This window comes from Rattus norvegicus, chromosome 15 (assembly GCF_036323735.1).
Source record: "Rattus norvegicus strain BN/NHsdMcwi chromosome 15, GRCr8, whole genome shotgun sequence".
Lineage (NCBI taxonomy): Eukaryota > Metazoa > Chordata > Mammalia > Rodentia > Muridae > Rattus > Rattus norvegicus.
In genome coordinates, this window is record NC_086033.1 from 72,135,772 (window position 1) to 72,160,575 (window position 24,804).

The 24,804-nt window shown below is 37.4% G+C and overlaps 1 non-coding gene across 1 annotated transcript; it reads left to right on the top strand.

Moving 5' to 3' along the window:
• Positions 1 to 23,605: 23,605 nt before the first annotated feature.
• On the top strand, positions 23,606 to 23,737 carry LOC120097247 (small nucleolar RNA SNORA17). The gene has a single exon (XR_005494474.1). It is a non-coding gene; the product is annotated as a small nucleolar RNA SNORA17 (small nucleolar RNA).
• Positions 23,738 to 24,804: the final 1,067 nt, after the last annotated feature.

Below are 24,804 nucleotides of genomic sequence, written 5' to 3' on the forward strand. Positions count from 1 at the left end.
TATTTGCTTCTTTTTGCTCTAGAGCTTTTAGGTGTGCTGTCAAGCTGCTGACATATGCTCTTTCCTGTTTCTTTCTGCAGGCACACAGCACTATGAGTTTTCCTCTTAGCACAGCTTTCATTGTGTCCCATAAGTTTGGGTATGTTGTACCTTCATTTTCATTAAATTCTAAAAAGTTTTTAATTTCTTTCTTTATTTCTTGCTTGAACAGGTTATCATTGAGTAGAGCATTGTTTAATTTCCACGTATATGTTGGCATTCTTCCCATATTGTTATTGAAGACCAGTTTTAGGCCGTGGTGGTCTGATAGCACGCAAGGGATTATTTCTATCTTTCTGTACCTGTTGAGGCCCGTTTTTTGACCAACTATATGGTCAATTTTGGAGAAAGTACCATGAGGAGCTGAGAAGAAGGTATATCCTTTTGCTTTAGGATAGAATGTTCTATAAATATCTGTTAAGTCTTTTTGGCTCATGACTTCTCTTAGTCTGTCTACGTCTCTGTTTAATTTCTGTTTCCATGATCTGTCCATTGATGAGAGTGGGGTGTTGAAATCTCCCACTATTATTGTGTGAGGTGCAATGTGTGTTTTGAGCTTTAGTAAGGTTTCTTTTCCTTATGTAGGTGCCCTTGTATTTGGGGCATAGCTATTTAGGATTGAGAGTTCATCTTGGTGGATTTTTCCTTTGATGAATATGAAGTGTCCTTCCTCATCTTTTTGATGACTTTTAATTGAAAATTGATTTTAATTGATATTAGAATGGTTACTCCAGCTTGCTTCTTCTAACCATTTGTTTGGAAAGTTGTTTTCCAGCCTTCCACTCTGAGGTAGTGTCTGTCTTTGTCTCTGAGGTGTGTTTCCTGTAGGCAGCAGAATGCAGGGTCCTCGTTGCGTATCCAGTTTGTTAATCTATTTCTTTTTATTCGGGAGTTGAGGCCATTGATGTTGAGAGATATTAAGGAATAGTGAGTATTGCTTCCTGTTATATTTATATTTGGATGTGAGGTTATGTTTGTGTGCTTTTCTTCTGTTTGTTCTGTTGCCAAGACGATTGGTTTCTTGCTTCTTCTAGGGTATAGCTTGCCTCCTTATGTTGGGCTTTACCATTTATTATCCTTCGTAGTGCTGGATTTGTAGAAAGATATTGTGTAAATTTGGTTTTGTCATGGAATATCTTGGTTTCTCCATCTATGTTAATTGAGAGTTTTGCAGGATACAGTAACCTGGGCTGGCATTTGTGTTCTCTTATGGTCTGTATGACATCTGTCCAGGATCTTCTGGCCTTCATAGTTTCTGGCGTAAAGTCTGGTGTGATTCTGATAGGTCTGCCTTTATATGTTACTTGACCTTTTTCTCTTACTGCTTTTAATATTCTTTCTTTATTTTGTGTGTTTGGTGTTTTGACAATTATGTGATGGGAGGTGTTTCTTTTCTGGTCCAATCTATTTGGAGTTCTGTAGGCTTCTTGTATGCCTATGGGTATCTCTTTTTTTAGGTTAGGGAAGTTTTCTTCTATGATTTTGTTGAAGATATTTACTGGTCCTTTGAGCTGGTAGTCTTCACTCTCTTCTATACCTATTATCCTTAGGTTTGATCTTCTCATTGAGGCCTGGATTTTCTGTATGTTTTGGACCAGTAGCTTTTTCTGCTTTACATTATCTTTGACAGTTGAGTCAATGATTTCTATGGAATCTTCTGCTCCCGAGATTCTCTCTTCCATCTCTTGTATTCTGTTGGTGAAGCTTGTATCTACGGCTCCTTGACTCTTCTTTTGATTTTTCTATGTCCAGGGTTGTTTCCATGTGTTCTTTCTTGATTGCTTCTATTTCCATTTTTAATTCCTTCAACTGTTTGATTGTGTTTTCCTGGAATTCTTTCAGGGATTTTTGTGTCCCCTCTCTATGTGTTTCTACTTGTTTATTTATGTTTTCCTGGAATTCTTTCAGGCATTTTTGTGATTCCTCTCTGTAGGCTTCTACGTGTTCTCTAAGGGAGTTCTTCACGTCTTTCTTGAAGTCCTCCAGCATCATGATCAAATATAATCATCTTTGAAACTAGATCTTGCTTTTCTGGTGTGTCTGGATATTCCATGTTTATTTTGGTGGGAGAATTGGGCTCCGATGATGCCGTGTAGTCTTGGTTTCTGTTGCTTGGGTTCCTGCGCTTGCCTCTCGCCATCAGATTATCTCTAGTGTTACTTTGTTCTTCTATTTCTGACAGTAGCTAGACTGTCCTATAAGCCTGTGTGTCAGGAGTGCTGTAGACCTGTTTTCCTGTTTTCTTTCAGCCAGTTATGGTGACAGAGTGTTCTGCTTTCGGGCGTGTAGTTTTTCCTCTCTACAGGTCTTTAGCTGTTCCTGTGGGCCTGTTTCTTGAGTTCACCAGGCAGGTCACTTGCAGCAGAAAAGTTGGTCTTACCTGTGGTCCCGAGGCTTAAGTTTGCTCGTGGGGTGCTGCCCACGAGCTCTCTGAAGCAGCAGCAACCAGGAAGATGTGTGCCACCCTTTCCGGGAGCTTCCATGCACTAGGGTTCCAGATGACGTTTGGTGTTTTCCTCTGGCGTCCAAGATGTGTGTGCAGAGTGCAGTCTCTTCTGGTTTCCCAGGCGTGTCTGCTTCTCTGAAGGTTTAGCTCTCCCTCCCACGGGATTTGGGTGCAGAGAACTGTTTATCTGGTCTGTTTCCTTCAGGTTCCAGAAGTGTCTCAGGCACAGGGGTCCTGCCGCTCCTGGACCCTCCCCTACGGGAACCCAGAAGCCTTATACAGTTTCCTCTTGGGCCAGGGATGTGGGCAGGGGTGGGCAGTGTTGGTGGTCTCCTCTGCTCTGCAGCCTCGGGAGTGCCCACCTGACCAGGCGGTGAGGTCTCTCTCCCACTGGGTTTGGGAGCAGAGAGCTGCTGCGGGCTGGGATCTGAGGGTGTGGGACTTCCAGTAAACACAGGAAGTGCCCGGTCCTAGAGGAATTTTGCCTCTGTGTGTCCTGAGTTCACCAGGCAGGTTTCTTGCAGCAGAAAAGTTGGTCTTACCTGTGGTTCCGAGGCTCAAGTTTGCTCGTGGGGTACTGCCTAAGTCCTATCCGAGGCGGCAACAACCTGGAAGATCTGTGCCGCTCTTTCCGGGAGCCTCCGTGCACCAGGGTTCCAGATGGCGTTTGGTGTTTTCCTCTGGCGTCTGGATGTGTGCAGAGTGCAGTCTATTCTGGTTTCCCAGGCGTGTCTGCCTCTCTGTAGGTTTAGCTCTCCCTCCCACAGGATTTGGGTGCAGAGAACTGTTTATCCTGTCTGTTTCCTTCAGGTTCCGGTGGTGTCTCCTAGAAATTTATTTCTTAATAATATTGTCTCATTTACTCTATGGCTTCTCCAAAACAGATTTCTGTTGTAAAAGAATTTGCCTTACTCCTACATTTTAGTATTTTGTGTTTTTTCCATATGAAGTTGCTTATAAATTTTTATGTGTGTGAGCAAACTGGCATTTCTCTTTTTGGAAAGTTACTCTAATATTAATCAAGTATTTGTAACTATTTGTATTAAGGTTTCCACTGCTGTGCAGTGACACCATGACCAAGGCAACTCTTATATCAAGAATCGACAAATGGGATCTCATAAAACTGCAAAGCTTCTGTAAGGCAAAGGACACTGTGGTTAGGACAAAACGGCAACCAACAGATTGGGAAAAGATCTTTTCCAATCCTACAACAGATAGAGGCCTTATATCCAAAATATATAAAGAACTGAAGAAGTTAGACCGAAGGGAGACAAATAACCCTATTAAAAAATGAGGTTCAGAGCTAAACAAAGAATTCACAGCTGAGGAATGCCGAATGGCTGAGAAAAACCTAAAGAAATGTTCAACATTTTTAGTCATAAGGGAAATGCAAATCAAAATAACCCTGAGATTTCACCTCACACCAGTGAGAATGGCTAAGATCAAAAACTCAGGTGACAGCAGATGCTGGCGAGGATGCGGAGAAAGAGGAACACTCCTCCATTGTTGATGGGATTGCAGACTGGTACAACCATTCTGGAAATCAGTCTGGAGGTTCCTCAGAATATTGGACATTGAACTGCCTGAGGATCCAGCTATACCTCTCTTGGGCATATACCCAAAAGATGCCCCAACATATAAAAAAACACACGTGTTCCACTATGTTCATCACAGCCTTATTTATAATAGCCAGAAGCTGGAAAGAACCCAGATGCCCTTCAACAGAGGAATGGATACAGAAAATGTGGTACATCTACACAATGGAATATTACTCAGCTATCAAAAACAACGACTTTATGAAATTCGTAGGCAAATGGTCGGAACTGGAAAATATCATCCTGAGTGAGCTAACCCAATCACAGAAAGACATACATGGTATGCACTCATTGATAAGTGGCTATTAGCCCAAATGCTTGAATTACCCTAGATCCCTAGAACAAATGAAACTCAAGACGGATGATCAAAATGTGAATGCTTCACTCCTTCTTTAAAAGGAGAACAAGAATACCCTTATCAGGGAATAGAGAGGCAAAGATTAAAACAGAGACTGAAGGAACACCCATTCAGAGCCTGCCCCACATGTGGCCCATACATATACAGCCACCCAATTAGACAAGATGGATGAAGCAAAGAAGTGCAGACCGACAGGAGCCGGATGTAGATCGCTCCTGAGAGACACAGCCGGAATACAGCAAATACAGAGGCGAATGCCAGCAGGAAACCACTGAACTGAGAATAAGACCCCCGTTGAAGGAATCAGAGAAAGAACTGGAAGAGCTTGAAGGGGCTCGAGACCCCATATGTACAACTATGCCAAGCAAGCAGAGCTTCCAGGGAGTAAGCCACTACCTAAAGACTATACATGGACTGACCCTGGACTCTGACCTCATAGTTAGCAATGAATATCCTAGTAAGAGCACCAGTGGAAGGGGAAGCCCTGGGTCCTGCTAAGACTGAACCCCCAGTGAACTAGACTGTTGGGGGGAGGGCAGCAATGGGGGGAGGGTTGGGAGGGGAACACCCATAAGGAAAGGGAGGGGGAGGGGGATTTTTGCCCGGAAACCGGGAAAGGGAATAACACTGGAAATGTATATAAGAAATACTCAAGTTAATAAAAAAAAAAAGGAAAAAAAATAAAGGACAACATTCACAGTTGACATACAGCTTCAGTTCATTTTCCTTAACGTGGGAAGCATGGAAGCACCCAGGAAGGCATAGTGCTAGAAGAGGGTGTGAGAGTTCTACATTTTTTCTCAAAGGGAACCAGGAGCAGACTGTCTTCCAGGCAGCTAGGAGGAGGGTCTCAAAACCCACATCTATAGTACTTTACTATTTCCAACAAGGTCATGTGTCCTAATGGTGCCACTATCTGAGCCGAGTACATTCAAATCACCACTGTACCAGAATGCGAAATAAACTGAATATGTTCCAAACGCTATTTACTATCTATTTTATACAACTAAATGGCCATTAGTCATTGCTTCAATATATGTGTGTTTGTATGCATGCATGTGTATCTGTATGAGTGTGTATACTCATACATACACACATATGTGCAAATGCATGTTGTGTCAATGTTTAAAAATAAAAAATGCTATACCAGGACATGCTTTAAATATGAAATATTTTCACAAAATTTCATGATATTAAGGTATATTTTCTTCACTGGAAATAATAGGAATATAATTTAATATTGTTTTCAAGTCAATATGTAGCCTTCTTTTATTCCTTAAAATTCTTCATTAACTAAAAAACAGCTGGATTTCATATACATCTACTTAAAGAGTAAATAATTATAATTGCTTATTAGAAGAAATACTTTTCAAATCTTCATTAGATGGTGAAAAATACCTGTTTCTCAATGATTTCCCATATATTGACCCTTGGTAAGTATGAGTAGATTAATAATTGATATCTTCATCTCAAATTATACAAACTCATGGGCAACATCCTATTTTTAAAAACATATGCAGTTATTGGCTATTTCTACCAATATCATATGTTCACATTAAATCTAATTTTGAAAATCAATTAAAAATATTTTTCAGACTTGTTTCTACCATATTCCTTGTATAGTCACTAATAAAATCTTTATAGTTTCCATAGGAATTCTGTAGGACCCTTCTAATCATTTTCCCCTATTTCTTCCAATATTACCTATGTAGTTAATAAATAATATACTAGTCTTAGTGATGCTGCAACCAGTATTTTATTCTGCTTATTAAAATCCCCCATAATTTGTTTCTCTGAGAGCAAGATCTAAATCCCACGAGTGCCTTATGAAATTTTACAAAAGCCTGCTACTCACCTTCTGACAAGCTCATCTACCCATGACAATCACTCTTTCATTCATGTGCCATGGAAACATTGCCATCTCAAGAAACATTGTACATTGCACTTATAATCTTTGATATTCTGATTTTAAAGTGATCTATATTTTTTAAAATATTATTTCTTAAACTATATTAACCATTTTCTCATGCATTGCTCTTTGATTATATCTGATGCTCCCTCAAAGTAGTCCTAGACTTTCCCAGTCTTCCTACCCAAGCAAATTTATGTTCTCTGTCTTATACTATCTTTCTCTTTCTCAATGAAAAACAAAACTAAATAAAAATTTAAATATACAAGAAACCTGAAGTATAATATTAGTAAGACCAAAAATTTAAACAAACAAAACAAAACAAACAAAAACCCAGAGACAGAAAAAAAAAGAAAAGAAAAAGGAAAAAGTACAAAATGTGTTTTATGTTAGCCAACTACTGGAGTATGGTGGATTTCAATCTTTGCTCTTTTTCCTCCACGAAGATCCGTGAGCCTTGAGGGGAGGGTTTTTGTAGGGAACTCTCATCAAGAACTGAATGCTAAAAAAAATCTATACCTCTTGTATAAACATACAATTGTAGACTTTTAATTCTATTGAAAGAATAAGATTCTCTGATGCACGTTGAGATATGCACTGATGTATGAGAATAAAAATGTGTCTGTGTTATTAGAAGTTATTCATTAGAGGTGTTTCTCTGAGCCAATGACCTATCTTGTTTCAGGATAGCCACTTTAATAGTCTGAATTATGGGTTCCATTTCAGAGAGTTGACTTTAACTCCCATTACCTTGTGCCACAATATCTTATTGATATTTCATTGCAGTTAGCAGCATTGTTCAAAATTCTGTGACAGGATGATTGCTTTTCTTCTTCAACCTGCATCATATGCATCCGAAGATTATCTTATCTGGCATTAATGGGAGGGGAGCCCCTTGGTCCTGGGGAGGCTCTATGAGTAGGTAGGTGAGGGAGCCTACTCATAGAAGCAGAGGGAGAAGATAAAAGGTTTGCAGAGGGGAAACATGGAAGGGGGATAATATTTGAAATGTAAGTAAATAAAGTAACCAATAAAAATAAAAAAAGAAAAAAATAACATGCAATGTAGTCTTTAACACACTAAACACAAATTAATGGGTTTGAAATTTCTAGTTGGAAAAAATTTGTTTTTTCCATATATAAAGTCTTCACTAATAATATATAAGTCTCAAATTATGAAAAGTAACAGATAATTTTGATAATAGTTCATGATTTTTCTTTTGAACAGCAACTATGACCATTGCCCCCAGTGAAATACAGAGCATTGCTCCCAGTGGAGATTGTAGTTGGTGGTGTAAGATGTTCTGTTTAAGCTTAGTGCCCACCAATACATTATGACTGCATTTAAATTCTTCTGTATACATGTATACAGTTCATGAAACTTTTACAATATATCTCCACATTGTTTTCCAAAAAGCATTTACTGTTAATTTTCCCTCCCCATAGTTTTTCCATTATCTTGCCACCCCTTCCTCTCCATTTACTCCTAGTATTCAAGATTCACTGTTTTCTCCTCATAAAAGAGCATTATTAAGTTTTATCTTCAGACATGTCTGTAGTTGATATGATATGATGCCTGAAAACTGACCACCAACTTTAAAAGTATGGAAAGAACTGCAATCTGACATAACCCCATTGGACACATTCAGAGAACACACAGTTTGTAAAGTTTCAGGAAGTGTCTTCTTGTAAGCACCTTATTTAAGGCCTTGCATCATCCTTTAACCTTGGTTGTAACTCTTCATAAGTTGACAACATATAACTTTCCATGTCCTTGTAGTAGGCTGGAATGTAAATACTGCAATATTAAAATTCTCATGCTTGGAAATATTTCACAGCAAACAGGGCATTCTTTGATAAATGGGTTTTATATGGAGTGCTAATTTAAGTTTAAAATGAAAAGTTCCAAACTAAAAGGTGCAATGTCACTGTTCAGATAACCCTATGTCATCAAACTGCTAACATAACTACAAATACTACCTTAAATATTAGGATCATTACTTGGGGTCATTTACATCAGAATCCTTTACATTATGTTGCTTCTATTGAAAATTATTGGTTCTGTATGCAGAAATTTATTAATTTAAAGTGTTATATCTACTGTCATAAATGCTTTCCAATTCAGAAAAGTTGGTGACGATAATTTATTCCACAGATGTATCTTATTTATAACTCAAGGTATTAATTGGAAAATAAACCAGATACAGGCTGTAACCATTTAAATCAACAACACATTTTTGTTGGTAATGTTAGTCATCAGTTTCAATTTTTAAAATTTGAGTGAAGTTTTGTAAAGTATAACAGCAAGCTTTAGCTGTCATTGTAATGGCATAATTTTAAGCATTAAAATTATATATATATATAATAAAATATGATAGAATATCACTTTCTAAGCTGTAAGATATAAAATCAGAAGCTAATTAAAGATATAATATTTTATCAAATATATCACCTACCATTTTTAGCTGCCTTTTAAACTAGAATTGTCAAAAATTAAGGTATCTTAAATATTTTAGATGAATGATGTACTTTGCTAGAATTCATTTAAAATAAAAATGATTTGCAAAGAGAAGGCATGAAAAGTTTAATAGCCTTCCAAATGTAGGAAGATTTTAATACTTTCATCAATTTGGTTATTAAAATCAACCCAGTCATTTCTGAGACCAGGATAATGTGTCCTTAAACATCTTTCAAACTTTAACATGGTGATAATCTCTATAGGTGAATGAATGCCTATTTTACTGGTATCCTTGATAACAATAATGCCAGTTTTATACATATATTCATTTTAAAGTCTAGCTTGATGTCTGAAAATTTTAAGAAACATGGAATATTTCTATACTTTTTAAAAAATATTTATGAAATAATGTGAATTGGAATAAGTAAACTAAGATTACAAGATCTACCCTCCATCACTTTATATGGGTTGATACCCTAAGCAATTGAGGTCTCCAGTAAAACAGAGAGGAAGAAGATTCTGAAATTGCTTTCTTGTTTGCAATTAATTGAAAGGAATTTTTTCTTTTTGGATTCCAGTCCACAGATTGCAGTGGCTTCCGATGCCGAATTTGATATCAGTGTCTCCTCCCTCTGGTTTGTATGTCTTTGTCCTTCTATTAACAGTTCCTCCATTGACTTTTCTGATTTGAAAATTAAAGTTGGCTATACTCCTCACTTGTAGATTTCCAAGTGCTTTAAAACTCTTAGCTCACATGCTTTGTTCAGATATGACCCAGTAACAAAGTGACTGAGTGATTCTCTTGCCACCTGTGTCCTTGGCAGGCTTCCTGTATTATACTGCACCCATTTCTTGATCTATAAAAAATTTTCGTTATATATTTGCTTCTAGTACAGCCTAAGCAATTTCAGTGAAAATACTTATGAGAGAAAATAACAAAATAAATGGCAATGATTAACTTTTTTTATTTCTATGAAAAACACATTGAACTAATTTACTTCTCCAATCTAAAAGGAGATTTCCAAATGCTATGGAATAATTCAATACATAACAGCCTCAAATAATTAGTCAATAACTATAATTCATAATTTGTATATCTTTAGCTGAGAACAGTATGCCCCATACTCCACACAATTATTATTTAGTTCACTTTACACTTTTTGAAGAACATCAGTAAACAAACCCTTAAATAATTTTCAACCTTTAAAATGGTGATGATCTCTATAAATGAATAAATGCCTATTTTACGTGTATCCTTGAAAATCATACCAGAATTATACATATAATTATATTAATGCATAGCTTGGTGTCTTAAATTTTTCAAACACATGAATCTGTCTCCCTGTTCCCATTCAATGAATGAAGCTATGGTTTTTGTTGAGTAGAGGAAGGTTACTGATATGTTTGAGTTAATTTTATACACAGCCACTTTGCTGAATTTGTTTATCAGGCTTAGTAGTTCTCTGGTGAAACTTATGTTGTCACAAATAGACAAGTAAATCATTTGTAGATGTTACTGTCTTAATTTGCCATATCATTTACATACATGGAAACTCAGAGCAAGAGACTAAGTGACCTGTTCTTTATTTTACTGAGCTTATAACTTAGACAGAAGAGAAAACTTGACAGAAAGGCTTGCTTGTCATTTGTACAATGGACATACAAGACAATACTATCCATGCCTTTGTATCAGAACATGGTTTTAAGGCTAATAAGGCTATTGGTTCAAGTGTTAATATTTAATAGTTAATATTTTTAGAAAAAAATCATATATAAAAAACATTTCCGGGATGCCATATTCTGAATTCTGAGGGTTTTGCCAGACAAAGTGATACAGCTAAATTTAACCTGGTAGTGTAAGTCATGTCTCATTAACTAAAACGTAAAAATTCAGAAGCAAGTCAAAATAAAGTAATAATGCTCTTTCAGATAGCATTAGAAAAGAGCAGATGTCTGAAGTTATATGTAATATAATGCATGTAATTATAATGCTGATATATCACCCGTGACCAGTATTCTGGCTATTTGATATGATATTTATGATTTCATGAGTTTAGTATTAATTTTATCTCATTTCCGACAAAGCCAGTTGTTAGAAGAACGATTTTCCTAATAAAGAATATAATTACAAGTTCTAAAAGTGTGACCAAGCAGCATTTTACATCCATTAGCATCATCATTAACAACCATTTTATCACCCCAATATTTGTTGATGTAGAAGAAATGCTATTTAGTGTCAGATATTCTGAGACAATGCATTTCTATATATCTTTAGAATTGAATTAATACAAGAAGCTAGTATCATTCCTGTTAAACTGCACCCTCATTTAACCTATAAGTTTCTATGGTAAGTTATTTATACCTTTCTGTATTGCACCTTGCTCTCTTCTTGATGGTACGATATTATACTTCTGGTAGCTAACTATTAGGACACTATGTGGCACTATGTATTTTCTCCTGACTATGAAAATAAGGCATATCAGTTTCTTATAATTTGAAAAGTTTCTGAGTCTATATTCTGAATTTCTGCTGTAGCAATGAAGAACAATGAAGCAAAACATGTGACTGATGGAATATTTTATCATTTCCTTTCTATTGTCAGTTCTTCAAAAACTCTCATTAGAAACAGCATAGGTATCAATATCTAAAGTAAAAAAAATCATTAAAGTTTAAATCAATGTTCTTAGACAAGGTATTGGTATTATACTCTAATAAATAAGAATGATTAAAACATGTTTTCTCACAAATCTAAAATTATTGGTTATAAAATTCTTCTAATAAATTAGTAGGGCCATAATGTCCAAAATCTGTTTTAATATGCTTATTTCATTTATTATTTAGTTAAATAGGAAAATACTTTCTTCTATATAGATATTGTTTTTATTTTCCTTACATAGAAGGATGATATGAGAGCTACAATCAAGCTCTCTGAATACATGGCATAAGCTGATCCCAGAGCATTACTTTGTCCGTTCTAACTATACCAAGGCCTAGTCCTAGAATCTTCTAAACTCATGTCAATCTAATCTTCTTAGGTGACTAATTCTATTTAGTTTTTCTAGGCTGCTGATTAAATTCCTTTGCTTAGCCTCATACTAATTTTGGCATGATAGCCTAACCTGGCTTGTTCTCATTGCTTGGTTTGTTCTGTCTTTACCAGTGTTGAGCTTATTCTCTCTGTAGCTTTTCTCTGTAAAATTATCCCAATAAAATTGCCATACCCATTTACCACCTACCACATGACACACCTTTATTCTCTCTCACTACTCTTATGTAACCTGTCTTTCCTGTGGTGTTCTCATTTGATTTGAGTGTAGCCTATTTGGACTCTTTCAAATCTCTCTCTGATTCAACACTTGGCCTGCCCCTCAATGAGATGTTACTTTCAAACATACCTGCTTCATTCTATATACTAACCTTACCTCCATTGTTAGCTATTAAATGTTGATATTAAGGGCATGCCTTTATTCCAGCCAGATCATACTGCAATTCAGAGTGTGTCTCCATTTCTCTTGGTTCATATCTTTGGATAGGTTCCCTGGCCATAGCAGCCATATTGCTGGATTAAAGTTTCTGTATACCTCTATTGGAGAATATAGATTGGAACTCTTTCTTTCCCTTGCCCCAATATGAATCTCTAGTTTTGCTTCCAACCCCGACCAGCAGGAAAGGAGCGACACCACGACGTTCTTCTCAAATCAGTTTATTCAGGAACCTTTTAGCATGCAAGCAGCAACAATCTCTCTCCAGTCCCTGAGCATTCTCCCTTATAACCTCCCTCAACTCTGCCTCAACCGTCCAGTCTGCATAACCTCCATTCATAGGTCCACGTCACATGGCCTGATCTATCATCATGGTGCGCCTGTGCAGCTCTCACGATGGGGCGTGGCTTACTTTCTGGTGCTAGTTGTAAGACTCGGCAGGAGTCCCGGGTGCCATCTTGGAATTGCCGCTACACCCGCTCCCCACACTCTAGTTACTCACAATAGTTTTATTCAGTATAAATATCTGTGATAGTTTGGGAAAGTACAGATTTAATCATAGTCAGCAATACAATAAAAGATAGGGGATATAGAAGCACAACTAGTTTTAGTATTGGAAAAAAACAGTAAACTCTCAGTATTCAGCAAATCTAGAGACAATAATGTTTGGAGACTGAAAAGCAGCAGAATATTTAAAACAATTGCCTGATTAGTAAACTGTAAGATGTGGTAAAGCAGTATCAGCAACAATATTAGCTTTTTCAGATTCCTTTTTTAATTTATAAATAGTTATGGACATAGCTAAGTACTTTACTAGAATTGTGGCTATCTTCTAAATTTAAAAAAAATTGCTTACCCCAATCTCTATCAAAACCTGATCACTCAAGAAAATTATGCCGTCTTTATTCGCATATTTGAGGTCTAAGAAAGCCCAGTTTTTCAGTTCAGTCACATGAAGGATGAAAGGCTTTTCATGATGGAAGGAACTTAGGAGCCAATCTTTAGAAAAGGCTCCAAGGTTGAAAATTCTGCTGCATACAGTAAAGCAGTAGTTGAAGCATAAAGGTTAAATTGGGTTACTAAAGATCAGCAAGCAGGCTGAGGCATAGAAAATCAATGCAACACAATACAAGTATATAAACTTTTAACTATATTTCTTATCTCTTTTTTCCCCCGGTATTTTGTTACTTCAGTAGCATTCTGTTTGAAGAGGTGATGTCACACCTTAGGAGATTTTTAACTTTTCTACCATATATGTTTTATGTTTTATATCATTGGACTTGAGACAAAAAAATCTTATTATCTAGCACAGCTGAGCTTGAGATCATCCTCCTGTCTTCACGTTCTGAGTGCTGACATTATGAGTATAAATCTTTACCAGTTACATACTATAAAAGCTATCCTTTTTCCTCCAATTTTTTGTTTCAATATGTAAATTAGATAGCATAAACTGAACTGAAACTCTTTAAAAAGCTTGGACTGGATTTAAACTTATGATCTTCTTGCCTCTACCTTCCATGGACTGTGACTATAGCCGTATACGACAACATTCAGCTAAATAATAGAATTCCAAAACTAGGTACTACAACCCCACTGAAGTCCATAATTTGAAAAAAAAACTAATTTGTGCTATTCTTTAATGCATATAACTTCAGCACACAGTTATAAAAATACTTTAGAACTTATGGTATTTTGTTCTAAATAAATCAACAGCTGTAAGTCTTCAGAAGTAAATAGTATCATAGAAATATATAACTCAAAGAAAGATATAAAATTAAAATTGTAATTTCAGGGTTAAAAAACACATTTTTTGAATAAAAGTACTGTCAAACAACAAGTATAGACAGTTACAGCTCTTCAGTTTGCAGAGGTTTCAAGGCCAAGTGCATTACATATTATAAAGTACAAGAGCTGACCTTAAACCAGATATACAAAGAAGTCACATTTCCTGTATAGGATTTTGAACATTTACATTATTTCACAAGTCAGCCAACAAAATAGCAAAGGCAAAATTGTTCTTAGAAATTTCTTTTTCTTATTTCAGAATAGAAAGGTTAGTCACAGAAGTAAATCTATAATTAAAAAGACAATAATAATATTTTGAAAGCGAGTTGAATACAGTGCAACATACCTTAAAGTGTACATACTATATACTAAAGAATATGTGCAGAACTTGTCTAAAAATTTTAAGGTATTTGAAATAGCTTTTTAAGTATTTGATAAGTGTATTTATACGTGTAAGAGGTTTTAAGATGAGAAAAATTAAAATGATTTTTAAATTCTTTAAATCAATACAAACAAATAAAATGAAAAACATGCCTACACTTTATGAGTAGGAAGGGGAGGGTGGATGGGGAGGATAGTGTGAGGGAGTGTCTGGGAGTAGGGCAGTGAGTGGGATGTAAATTGAATAAGTAAAACATAATTAACGTCAACCATCTGGTATTTGAGTATATATATATATATATATATATATATATATATGTTTTATTTCCAATACCTTCATGACTATTTGAGCCTATAGAGATTAGAAATAATCACAGGATTTCCTGGAATCTGAATCACCAGCCGATGTGAGCTACCATGTGAGGGTTATGAAATGAAACTTGATCCTGTAAGAATAGTAAGAGTTCTTAAGTGCTTATTCATATCTCCAGCTCTCACATAGTAGTTTTATGTATTTGTTATTTATAAGATTTACTTTTAAATCAATATATCAATTTAGAGGGTTATTTTTATTGTTTAGGAAATGGTATTTGCTATGTGTTTTCATGACATCTACCTGATGGTATGTGAGTGTGTTTTGCTTTTTCGTGCTTGTGAGCCAATATCTGTGTGTGGATGGCAAAGGGCACCTTGTACTATGACAGTGCATCCTTTAAAACTTTAATCTTTCTAGTGGACACCTATTTGTATTAAATTCAGTATACAATTTATTTTTCCATGAAACTGAATATCTTCTTTTTAAAAAGTGGCAATCAAGTTTAGATAAATGTATCATTTCTATTATTTTAATTTTCAGTGGATTTATCTGCTACTGATCATCAGAATGTTTAGGACAGTGAATGACTCTCTAAACAGATGAACACTTTCACGAACAATTTCAGTATGGACATAAATCCTCAAAGCAAATGTTCTGTAAATACAACGTTGTAATGGAGAATCTCTTTGAGTTATTAATTCCTTTTTTTTGCCTTTTGAATTGAATAAGTTATTTATTTACTTCACATCCCTCCCTTCCCCCACAGTCTTGCTCTCTTGTCTCTCTGTTCCCCATCCACAGCTTCTTCCCTTCTTAGAATAGGCGAGACCTCCCACGGATATGAACCAGCCTTGGCATAGCAAATCAAAGTAAGACTAGGCATATTCCCCATTGAGCCTCTTTAGAGGAAAGAGATCCAGAGATAGGTGATGTAGTTAGAGACAGCCACTGCTGCTGCTTTAAGTAACCTATATGAGAACCCCACTGCACAACTATTAAATATGTGCAGATGGCCTGCTTCAGAGCCATGCATTCTCTCTGGTTGGCAGTTTAGTCTATATGAGTTCCTGTGGGCCTAGGTTAATTGGTTATGTAGGTTTCCTTAGGTCTAATTGACTCCTCTGTCTCATCTAATCCTTCTTCCACCTCCTCTAATGATTCCCAAAGCTCCACTTAAAGTTTGGCTCTGGGTGTCTGCATCAGCTTCCATCAGCAGCTGGGTGAAGACTTTGGGATAGTTTGTATATGCTTGAGCTAGGGAGTGGCATTATCAGGAGGTGTGGCCTTGTTGGAGTAGGTGTGTCCCTGTGGGTATGGGATTAAGACCTTTGTCTTAGCTTACTAGAAGCCAGTATTCAGCTAGAATCCTTGAGAAGAAGATGTAGAACTCTCAGCTCCTCCTGTACCATGTTTGCCTGGATGCTACCATGTTCTTACTTTGATGATACTTAACTAAACCTCTGAACCTGTAATCCAGACCCAATTGAACGTTGTTAGTTCTAAGATTTGCCTTGGTCATAGTGTGTGTTCATAGCAGTAAAACCCTAAGACAGAAGTTGGGGCCAGGAGTTGTGTTTTGCTGTGATAGACCTGGGCATGCTTTTGGTTAGAAGAATGTAGATTTTTGGGACTTTGAATTTGGAAAGTCATAAAATACTTTAAATGGGGATAAATAGGCCAACCTAATAAGAATGTGGAAGATAATGGTGCTGAGGGTTATTTGAAATGTGTAGGCCTACTGGCCCAAGAAGTGTGAGTGGAGAAGAAATTTAATATGTGGTTGAGAAACTGTTTTTGTGATGTTTTGTGAAGAACATTGCTGCTTTTTGCCATTGTCTGGAGAAACTGTCTAGGGCTAAGGTAAAGAGATTTATATTAATTACATAGACAAAGGGAGTCTCAAAAAAGTCGATTAGAGACTTGGTTCTCTGGTTAAGTCTCATGAAGAGCATTTTGAACAAATATAGCAAGCTGAGAAAGGAAAAATCCTAAATGTTTAGTTTGAGTATTAAAGGGACACCAGGAAGTGAAATGGAGCTGAATCCTATGTTCGAGAATATTAAATTGAATTAAGGGTGTAGTGACCTTTGTGCAAGATTCCACCTAGGTGAGTTTATATTCAGGCATGGTAGTACAACCCTTTAATCTCAGGAGGCAAGGACAACCCGATCTCAAAGTTCAAGACCAGTCTAGAAGACCAAGTTCTAAGTGAAGAAAAACTTAAATCCAGGCTTTAATTCCAGTCTTTAGGAGGCAGGAATGCAGATCTTTGAGTTCAAAATCAGTGTAAGGAGCAAGTTCCAGGATAGCCAAGCTTAAGCAGTGAAGGAGATGGAAAACAGAAAGCTGGTGATAATGTAATAGAATAATGGGGGCCATGTTCCAGCCCCACCAAGCATCAGAACTTGGCAGTTTTGGACATGTGGCTCTGGCTTTAAAATCCAGAATAGAAGGGACTACTGGGGTATTGATGCTGGTTAGCTGGAGAAAAGAAATGACTGGTGATTAAGAAGAGACCAGCTCTTTTTGGTTGGGAGACCTTTAATGACTGCTTCTATTTCCTTAGGAGTTATGGGGTTGTATAACTGGTTTATCTGTTCCTGATTTAACTTCGATACCTGGTATCTGTCTAGGAAATTGTCCATTTCCTGAAGATTTTAAGTTTTGTGGAATATAGGTTTTTATAGTAAGATCTGATGATTTTTTGAATTTCCTCTGAATCTGTAGTTATGTCTCCCTTTTCATTTCTGATTTTGTTAATTTGGACGCACTCTCTGTGTCCTCTCGTTAGTCTGGCTAAGGGTTTATATATCTTGTTGATTTTCTCAAAGAACCTTAGTGCAGAATTCTATCAAACCTTCATAGAAGACCTCATACCAATATTATCCGAACTATTCCACAAAATTGAAACAGATGGAGCCCTACCGAATTCCTTCTACGAAGCCACAATTACTCTTATACCTAAACCACACAAAGACACAACAAAGAAAGAGAACTTCAGACCAATTTCCCTTATGAATATCGACGCAAAAATACTGAATAAAATTCTGGCAAACCGAATCCAAGAGCACATCAAAACAATCATCCACCATGATCAAGTAGGCTTCATCCCAGGCATGCAGGCATGGTTTAATATACGGAAAACCATCAACGTGATCCATTATATAAACAAACTGAAAGAACAGAACCACATGATCATTTCATTAGATGCTGAGAAAGCATTTGACAAAATTCAACACCCCTTCATGATAAAAGTCCTGGAAAGAATAGGAATTCAAGGCCCATACCGAAAGATAGTAAAAGCCATATACAGCAAACCAGTTGCTAACATTAAACTAAATGGAGAGAAACTTGAAGCAATCCCACTAAAATCAGGGACTAGACAAGGCTGCCTACTCTCTCCCTACTTATTCAATATAGTTCTTGAAGTTCTAGCCAGAGCAATCAGACAACAAAAGGAGATCAAGGGGATACAGATCGGAAAAGAAGAGGTCAAAATATCACTATTTGCAGATGACATGATAGTATATTTAAGTGATCCCAAAAGTTCCACCAGAGAACTACTAAAGCTGATAAACAACTTCAGCAAAGTGGCTGGGTATAAAATTAACTCAAATAAATCAGTTGCCTTCCTCTATACAAAAGAGAAACAAGCCGAGAAAGAAATTAGGGAAACGACACCCTTCATAATAGACCCAAATAATATAAAGTACCTCGGTGTGACTTTAACCAAGCAAGTAAAAGATCTGTACAATGAGAACTTCAAGACACTGAGGAAAGAAATTGAAGAAGACCTCAGAAGATGGAAAGATCTCCCATGCTCATGGATTGGCAGGATTAATAAAGTAAAAATGGCCATTTTACCAAAAGCAATCTACAGATTCAATGCAATCCCCATCAAAATACCAATCCAATTCTTCAAAGAGTTAGACAGAACAATTTGCAAATTCATCTGGAATAACAAAAAACCCAGGATAGCTAAAGCTATCCTCAACAATAAAAGGACTTCAGGGGGAATCACTATCCCTGAACTCAAGCAGTATTACAGAGCAATAGTGATAAAAACTGCATGGTATTGGTACAGAGACAGACAGATAGACCAATGGAATAGAATTGAAGACCCAGAAATGAACCCACACACCTATGGTCACTTGAATTTTGACAAAGGAGTCAAAACCATCCAATGGAAAAAAGATAACATTTTCAGCAAATGGTGCTGGTTCAACTGGAGGTCACCATGTAGAAGAATGCAGATCGATCCATGCTGATCACCCTGTACAAAGCTTAAGTCCAAGTGGATCAAGGACCTCCACATCAAACCAGACACACTCAAACTAATAGAAGAAAAACTAGGGAAGCATCTGGAACACATAGGCACTGGAAAAAATTTCCTGAACAAAACACCAATGGCTTATGCTCTAAGATCAAGAATCGACAAATGGGATCTCATAAAACTACAAAGCTTCTGTAAGGCAAAGGACACTGTGGTTAGGACAAAACGGCAACCAACAGATTGGGAAAAGATCTTTACCAATCCTACAACAGATAGAGGCCTTATATCCAAAATATACAAAGAACTCAAGAAGTTAGACCGCAGGGAAACAAATAACCCTATTAAAAATGGGGTTCAGAGCTAAACAAAGAATTCACAGCTGAGGAAAGCTGAATGGCTGAGAAACACCTAAAGAAATGTTCAACATCTTTAGTCATAAGGGAAATGCAAATCAAAACAACCCTGAGATTTCACCTCACACCAGTGAGAATGGCTAAGATCAAAAACTCAGGTGACAGCAGATGCTGGCGAGGATGTGGAGAAAGAGGAACACTCCTCCATTGTTGGTGGGATTGCAGACTGGTAAAACCATTCTGGAAATCAGTCTGGAGGTTCCTCAGAAAATTGGACATTGAACTGCCTGAGGATCCAGCTATACCTCTCTTGGGCACATACCCAAAAGATGCCTCAACATATAAAAGAGACACGTGCTCCACTATGTTCATCACAGCCTTATTTATAATAGCCAGAAACTGGAAAGAACCCAGATGCCCTTCAACAGAGGAAGGATACAGAAAATGTGGTACATCTACACAATGGAATATTACTCAGCTATCAAAAACAACGAGGTTATGAAATTCGTAGGCAAATGGTTGGAACTGGAAAATATCATCGTGAGTGAGCTAACCCAATCACAGAAAGACATACATGGTATGCACTCATTGATAAGTGGCTATTAGCCCAAATGCTTGAATTACCCTAGATCCCTAGAACAAATGAAACTCAAGATGGATGATCAAAATGTGAATGCTTCACTCCTTCTTTAAATGAGGAAAAAGAATACCCTTGGCAGGGAAGGGAGAGGCAAAGATTAAAACAGAGACTGAAGGAACACCCATTCAGAGCCTGCCCCACATGTGGCCCATACATATACAGCCACCCAATTAGACAAGATGGAGGAAGCAAAGTAGTGCAGACCGACAGGAGCCGGATGTAGATCGCTCCTGAGAGACACAGCCGGAATACAGCAAATACAGAGGCGAATGCCAGCAGCAAACCACTGAACTGAGAATAGGTCCCCCGTTGAAGCAATCAGAGAAAGAACTGGAAGAGCTTGAAGGGGCTCGAGACCCCAAAAGTACAACAATGTCAAGCAACCAGAGCTTCCAGGGATTAAGCCACTACCTAAAGACTATACATGGACTGACCCTGGACTCTGACCCCATAGGTAGCAATGAATATCCTAGTAAGAGCACCAGTGGAAGGGGAAGCCCTGGGTCCTGCTAAGACTGAACCCCCAGTGAACTAGCCTATGGGGGGAGGCCGGCAATGGGGGGAGGGTTGGGAGGGGAACACCCATAAGGAAGGGGAGGGGGGAGGGGGATGTTTGCCCGGAAACCGGGAAAAGGAATAACACTTGAAATGTATATAAGAATTACTCAAGTTAATAAAAAAAACAAAAAAAAAAAAACAAAAAAAGAGACCAGCATCATTGAGGTGAGCTCTTCTGGTAGGTGTTTTCTGAGAGCACAATGAAGCTGTGTTCTAGATATAGCTAAGCTTGTAACTCACTCAGCTGTGTTACTTGGTAATGTGTAAGAGTCACCCAGGTGGTACTGGTTTTGAAGGCATGCAGGGGTCAGGAAGAGCAGCTGAGACTTGTTACTGTGAGAGGCCATGGAGGGCCATTGGTGATGGGGCAGCCTCAATTGCAGTTGATGGCTCAGGAATGAAGGTGTCCTGCAAAGTGTTTAAGGCTTATTATCATGAAGATAGCCTATGAGAGGCTATTGGTGAAGACAAATTGCAGCAGAAGATCCCTGTGTATTAGAAATGCCAATTGTGATAATTACCAAGAATAGCAGCTTCAGTGGAGTGGAACCAGCCCAGAAGAAAGAAGTTTGTTGCAACTAACAAAGATAAAAAGGAATTGGAGATCTGAAGACTGCTTTGACATCATCTATGAAGTTGAGACTTTGGAATATGCCCAGGTGGTTTCCTGTCTTACTTTGGGAATTACAGTCATGTGATTAGATGGATATCAGAAGAAACCTTGATCTTTGGACTTTTAACATTGTTGAGATTGCTATAGACTAAGGGCACTTTCAAAGTTAGATTAAATGTATTTTGCATTATGCTATATTTAGGTATGGGCCCCATAGACTTGTGTTTGGAAAGCCAATGGGGGTCAGGGAATGGAATGTGATGTTTTGTATATGCTTGGGCCAGGGAATGACACTATCAGGAGGTGTGGCCTTATTGGAGTAGGTGTTTCACTGTGGGTGTAGGCTTTAATTTCCTACTCCTACCTGCCTATAAGTGAGCTTTCTGCTAGAGGTCTTCAGATGAAGATGTAAAACTCTTAGCTCCACCTGTATCATGCTTGCCTGGATGCTGCCATATTCTCAACTTGATGAACCTAGTCTGAAATGCTGAACCTATAAGCTAGTACCAATTAAATATTCTCCTTTATAAACTTGCCTTGGTCATGATGTCTGTTCACAGCATTAAAACACTAATTAAGACTGTCTTTCTGATGACAGTTATGCTAGACTCCTTTCTGAAATTATAGCAGATATTATTAGTATTTGTCAGGGATGGGATCAAAGGAGATTGCTCAAATCTCTGAAAAGGGGTAAGAGACTAGTCATCAAGGTGATGGAGTAAAGTGACTGGGTTGGGGGTGGGATGGATATCGAAACAGGGGGAATAAGGTAGGGGGAAGATGGAGGAAAAGAATATTGGAAAACACTACTGGATTGTGGCAGACATCCATGGTACAAGCCAGAAACATATGACAATGTAAATTCTCAAGAATCTACAGGGTTACCTGGCAGTGTGTGTGTGTGTGTGTGTGTGTGTGTGTGTGTGTGTGTGTGTGTATGGGATTAACCTCCATCTTCTGATCCCCTGCCTCTCAAAGTCTGCAATAACAATCCTAGCATATGCAATTATATAGTACTGGACTTTAACTTAAGACTCTATGCATTCAATTTAAACTTTTGAAAAATTGACAATACTTCAACCAACCAGTTTAGGTGTACAAATATGCATAATGATGAGAAAAATATAAAATGATGTGAGATTGTTAAAATCCCTTTGTAGTGTTTTAAATTATAAATATTGATTTTCTTATAGTAAATTGTGATTTCAGTAAAATAAAAGGGGGGGAGGAGGTTTTGCCATGATGTAACAATTTATTATACCTTAGCCTTGTGAAGCCATGTCCATGTCATCACGCACCTATTTGAAAAATATCAATTGGTATTTAGAAATGTTCATTAATTGTTTTACTCTTATTTTCACTTTCTTATAACTTCTCAGTCAGCTTTGGATATAATAATTGCTTTGTTTTCTCTTTAAAATAAACATGTAATATTAACATGAAAGATAGAGAATAGTCTTAAAGAGTCTGTGTAGGTATTTGAATATTCATAAGTTCTTAAAAATACAGTGTTTACAAGATTTAGTTCTAGAATTGAAAGGAAAATATTTCTCTTAACATATGGTGCATGCAATTTTAATATGTAGCATTTTAGATGAAAAATTATATAGAATAAAGTTGCAGATTATAGGCCAGAACAATCCCTGTGGGAACAGTTAGAACAAACATAATATAACACTACATGGTACTGTTGACAAATTCTATTGTTCGCTAAGTAATAATCTAAAATCAAATGCATCGTTTAACACAGTATATAAACAAAGTCACTTAAACATGTCATTTCATCTGGCAGAAAACATTTAATACTATAATGACCTAAAAATGTGTAATTTCATGTTAGGAAGAAATTGCAGTGCTTCTAGTTGGTCCAAGTACCAAAACTTGTCAGGCTACTCTGGGTCTCTTTATTCAAAATAATTTTCAGAACAATAAAAGGTGGATTCCAATATCAGAATCAATAATTTCAGAAGCCTTAAAGACTTTAATTCTGTATAATTTGTACTATCACTTGGAAAATAATTGTATCCTTTGGTGACATTTATTTAATAACAATGTTTACAAATCATTAATATTTTCTAATGAGAGAAGTGATAGTTAGTCTACATCTTCTCAAGATCACCCACACTTGTCCAATATTTTTAGGCTTATTATTAAATATTTGGATAGTTAGTAAAACTCTTGTCTAGAAGGTTTTAAGTCTTTGGTTAGAGCACAGAACTGTGTAAATGAAATATAATTCCATCCCTTGATAGGCAGAATGTTCAGAAACTCAAGGTCACCCTCATATATATTATTAAACTTAAAAGAAAAAAATGTCAAAAGAAGTTCGGTGAAATTTTTCTAAGTGGTGTGTATAGCCTTGTCTGTTGAATGTTAACATATTTCAATAATAAATATCACCCTACCTCTAGAAGTTTTCCAGGTATGGCTACTGTGTCACATGTGCACCAGTAGGTGACAGAGAGGAGAGAGACTATGTCGATGCTCAATACTCTGTCCCGTAAACATATTAATGTTTAGTAATCTAACACTCCATGAAAAAAAAACTAAAAGAAACGAATTAAAAAAAAATGAGTCTGAGTTGACCCATGACAGGGATCTAACCTGAGGCAACAAGCAGTCCTGAAGGATTTCCACAGGTCCTGACTGGCTCCCAAGTCATCGAACCAGTCAGAGAGTAGAAGAACCTCACCTGGGATTTTGGGTTCAGGATTGGTGTGAGCCTGAGATAGATGACCTCTACATGGGTCAGACAGACAAACCTGGGCAAGCATTGAGCACAAGAGCATGGTTGAGCATGACACCACAGTCTGGTGCCAGGGGGCCCAGACAGGGAAGTAACCTGAGATTACCACTCTGCAGACTTGGGGAAGCAGACTGTGCTTGAGATGACCCCTGCTCAGTGCCATAGAGCATGGGCACAAGGCATAGAACTCCAGAGACAACTTGACATGACCCCAGACATTCAGGAGACACGTCATCATGAAGAGGAGCAAATATGTGGTAGAGAAAAGGAAGAAAAGGAGAACCAGAAACAGAAAGGTACAATGAGGAGGCAGAACTGGAGATTGGAGGGTGGTGGGAACAGCCTGATGGATATAGCAGGTGATATCACCTGGTATCATGGTGGGAACCTGGATGCTACCCTGATACAGTTCTGGGTCTATGGCCTTGTATTAGCAGGAGTTTGTTACTACTAACAGCCAGGCCTATATCTGTGGTCTGGATTGCTGCCTGGGGATATATTGCTATCTAAGAATTATACAGTATTGGCCCTAACCCTTGCTTGACCATCATGGGAAAGCTGGTCCTGGAGGCATAAAAGAAAAGCTATCCCGCACTTACTGCAACATTTAGGAAAATGGGTCCTATATCTTGCCTGAGCAGCATGGTAGAGCTGGCCCTGTTTGTGGGTTTTGCAGATAAATTGACTCCAAGGCATGAAAGTAACCGAGAAAAGAGTCAGCTTAGCCTCTTGCCTGCTGCTGCCCTCTGGAAATTGGGTCCTGAATCTCAACAGGTCACAGGAGATCTGGACCTGAGAGTGTGGGCATAGATTAGGCAGCCATGAGGGCCTGAGAGCAGGGGAGCTGTTTCTG